Source organism: Ailuropoda melanoleuca, chromosome 13, assembly GCF_002007445.2.
Source record: "Ailuropoda melanoleuca isolate Jingjing chromosome 13, ASM200744v2, whole genome shotgun sequence".
Taxonomy (NCBI): Eukaryota; Metazoa; Chordata; class Mammalia; order Carnivora; family Ursidae; genus Ailuropoda; species Ailuropoda melanoleuca.
Window position 1 is genome coordinate 23,533,032 of NC_048230.1, and position 4,195 is coordinate 23,537,226.

Sequence of the window (4,195 nt, forward strand, 5' to 3'; positions counted from 1 at the left end):
GGGAGGCTAACGCGACCGCCCCCACACCGGGTGCCGGGCTCCCCAAACTGGGACACGACCTCACTCTTCCCAAACAGCCCCTGACCCTGGAAGATGTATCCTCTTCTCTCTTAACCTCAATTAGCCCTCCCCCCTCCCCAAAAATGTGTGTGCGCCCCCCACCCCCTGCCTGCGATCCCCGCCCCTAAGCTGGGGCGCCTGGAAAATGGTGAAATGAGGACTAGGCTGAAATGTGGTTCGTTCTGCAGTCCTACCCGCCGCGGCCTGGACCGAAGGGCGCTGGGCTCGGGCGGGGAACGGGACGACTCCGGCCACGCGTCCAGGGTATTTTCATTCGCTCTAAGTGACACTCCCTTAAAATTAATAACTGCAACCGTGGGAGAGAGCGTGTCCTCCCCACCCCCCTGGCCCTGCTCAGCGGCCCGATCACCGGCTCTAAAAAGCAGTTCCCCGGGACCCAGTCGGGGCGCCTCGGGGGAGAGGCCTGGGGGTAGCCTGGGGGGGGTTGGATTGCTAGGGTGGAGGCTGGCGCCCCCCGCGTGCTCGCGCGGACAAGAATGGAATGGAACCTGGGCCGGGAGACAAGCTGAAGACGGGGACTCAGGCTCCGGGTCCGGGATACAATAACCCGGTCGAATGAGAGAGGCCCGACTGGACTAGAAAACCAGGCGCCGGGGCTCGAAGGTGGGCCCGCGCTTTTTCTCCTGCCTCGCGCTGCTTCCCGCATTTTTTTCCGGGGCGTCGATCGCGCTCGGAGCTCTACGCCGTTGGTGCGCCTCCCTCGCCCCGGCGCCGGGAGGAGCCCGGCGCGCGCGAAGGCGGCTGGTTCCAGTCCGCCTCCGACCGTCGCTCCCGGCTCCTCCCAGCGCTTGGGCTCCCGTCCCCAGTGGCTCCCGCCGGGAGGAGAAAACGTGGAGGGAGGCTTGGAAAGGCGGGGACGAGCGGCCGAAGCTGGCGCCGGGGAAGCCAATCGATACTACGTTACGGCGACGATCCGGCCCCTGCCTCATTAGGACGGTCGATTCGCTTATTCGTTATTCAAGATTTATTAGAGATGGTCACTGGGTCTGTCCCTCCAGAGAGCTCGATTATCCGGCCAGACGGGCCATTAAGCGCACTGGCGGTGGGTGGCTCGAGTTAGGAAATTAGGAGACAAATCTTCCACAAGCTTCGAAGTGCCTGCCCTCTCCTCTTCCCTCCGCGCTCGCAGCTCAGGCAGACCCGAAGCTGGGCGCCCTGGACTGAATGCTTTCACCCTCTGGCCAGCGACCAGGAGACCTGCGGACACTGGCCGTCAAGTGACCCCAGCTTCAGCCTTCGGCCCACACGGGCCGAATGGGGGCGGGGAGGAAGAGGATGGGCGGGAGAAAGTTCCTCCCAGAGGGGGGGTGGTCTGAGAACCCGCGGGAGAAAGGTCCAGGGGAGGACCCGGTCACCTACTCCCCTGTCCTTGCACGCGAAGACCAGGATCTCGCCGCCTCTCTTGGAAAGGGGGCTCTTGGAGTGGACACATCCACTGTCCCTAGGGCGAGTGTGTCGTCAGCATCCCCAACTCTGCCGGGGAAGACTCGTGCATCCTCTGCTGTCCCCCAATTGCCCTGCGGGGATGGGAGCACATCAGGGACTCCTGGTCTGTCACTCCTGTCCAGCTAGACATCCCCGGGCAAGGCAAACCTGTAGGGGCTTCCCTTAGATCTCCGTCACACACCGGATCCACATGGGCACCCAGGGGCTGTGTGTGTGTGGGGGGGTATCAGCTACTTGGAAGAGGGCTGATGAGTCCCCACTTGGGTCCTTCATTCTGGAGTGTTGCAGTGAGGGGGCCCACCGTGCAGACTGGGCATCCATTCACTTGTTCCTCAGTTATTGGGTGCCAGTCACTAGCAAACTACGAGACAGAGGGATGAAGACCCCCACTACCCACTAAAACTTCATTTTCATCATTTCCATCCTGGGCCACCACTGGTCCCCACACCCCTGGCCTTTCTGCCTTACCAGGAGAACCTCCGAAGACCCAACCTTTCTCACATCTGAAGTTCTTTGGTTTCCCTGCAAAAAAAGCACCTGTCCTGTACCAATGTCAAATACTGCGCTAAGCACCAGGGACCTGAAGCTGATGAGCCGGATTTTTGCCTACAAGGACCTCACAGGCCAGTGGGGCTACCCAGCCTGTGCTGTTAGCTTCCATGGCACTGTGTGTCCCTCTGGTTTGTCCCCACCAGCGCCATGAACGCCTGGTAAGGGTGGGGGGGAAGCCCTGGGGAAGGTTTTCAGAAGAGGCGTCCTTTGAGCCCAATCTTGAGGAGAAGCCCGACATTGAAGGGAACTGCCTGAGAGTCCTTTGCTTAGCTCCTGGTCCTGGGAAGTGCCCCTGTTTCATTAGATACCAAAGCTTCCCCTGCATTCTGTGCTAGCTGTGGTATCTCACAGGGTCCTCTAGCTGAAGGATCACTGTGTCTGTCACAGACTAGAAGCTTCCAGAGGGCAGGAACCTAGAAAATCTAATCAATTATTTCTGGCATGTGCCAAGAGCTACTGCAAAGATAAGAGCCCCTTGAAGATGATTACGATGGTAGGAGAGGGCAGCTCCTCTCATGATTTTATGACCATCTTTACCTGTGTCCTTCACTCCTCTCTTCCTAAAACAATGTCCTCTGTCAGTTTCTGTTTCTATTTCTCCATCCTCTGCCCCACTTCTCTGTGTGTAGGTCTAGAAAAAATAGTTTTGTTGCTGCTGTTTTCCTTTTTCGGAAGCTTCTCATATTAACTGCATCTCTTTTCCCTCCATTTTCTTGGAGTCTTCCTTCCGCTCACCCCGCCTATTTCTCTGCCGCGTCCCTTTTCCGCCCGTGTGTATCACAGCGATGTTCTCCCTCTCACCTTTCGCTTCATCCCAGTTTCTCCCTGCCTTTGTCTCCCGCGCTACTTTCTTCCCTTCCAAACGTAGTATTTCGAGACTGTAACACCGATTGAGCCAGACCATGGAAAACTGTCCAACCTCCACTGTAAATTCATTCTTAATCCTACAAAAAATGCAACCTGAAACGTATTGCAGAGTGAGACAAAAACCTCTGTCTTCGCGGTTGCTGAAATCCAGCCTGGGGGTGGGGTGGGAGGTAGGCGGTGGAGGAAAGTGCAGGAGACATTATCCCATCATTGACTGAACAACGAATTTTCAATCACAATGATCCTCTGATTTGCTGAAAAAGTATCTCTGCCATTTCAAAACGAAATTTGGCATTTTAGAGGTTGAGAAGATAACGCTTAGGTTTTCCTTTTGACAGAAAGGGGAAGGGAAAAAAAAAAGGCTGCGTCCCTGGGTGGGCTCGAACCACCAACCTTTCGGTTAACAGCCGAACGCGCTAACCGATTGCGCCCACAGAGACTGCGACAACTGCCAGCATGGCCGCGAGTGAAGTCAATGGGAGCGAGTCTACGAAGGCGCAGGAATGCCACGAAAACTCTGCAATCAGGCGAAACAAGTCAGACCCCGGGGAGAAAGGGAAGGGTCCCGATCGAGGGAGGGGAGGAGGAGGACCTTCACGTCTCTCCTCCATTGGTTCTGGTAGGGGTCGTCGCCGGCTTCCTCTGGATCTTTCTTAGAGAAAGATAAGATGGGGAAACCCGAAACGTCCTTTTTTAGGGTGACCTGGGTCTTGGGGCTACACGAAGTCGACCTCCTGAGAGTCCCAAAAAGCATAACAACCTTGGGTTTCCAAACCTCCCCTTTGCAGCTGAACCCCTGGAGCCCCGCAGTATACCCTCGACGCCCTCCCCCTGCTCCTCCCCCTCGAAACATTAAATATGTACTGAAGGCGCACCTCTTAAATTCCAGGCACCGTTCTAGGCCAGTGAATGTCCAGAGCCTAGTACAGTCCCCGGCACAGAAGAGATGTGAGGATTTCTGGAGTGAATAAGTGAAACAAGCTACCATGAGTACTATGCCCGACGCACAAGCTCATAAGCAACACCACAGCTCTTCAGCTGGGACCGCGGCCCCCATCTCGGGTTTCACCAGCCCACGTGCACACAGGTCTCGGCCCCGGGATTTGGCGTCTCGTCCCCAGGTCCGCCGCGATCCCAGCGTGCACCGCGGCGCCAGGCCCTTCCGCACTCACAGTGACTTTTCACTTTCCGCTTTTCCATCCTCGGTTTTGGCTTCTCAACCAAACTCCCGTACTGATGACTGACAGAT

At 56.8% G+C, this 4,195-nt stretch overlaps 1 non-coding gene across 1 annotated transcript; it reads right to left on the reverse strand.

Moving 5' to 3' along the window:
- Positions 1-3,311: 3,311 nt before the first annotated feature.
- On the reverse strand, positions 3,312-3,386 carry TRNAN-GUU. The gene has a single exon. It is a non-coding gene; the product is annotated as a tRNA-Asn (tRNA).
- Positions 3,387-4,195: the final 809 nt, after the last annotated feature.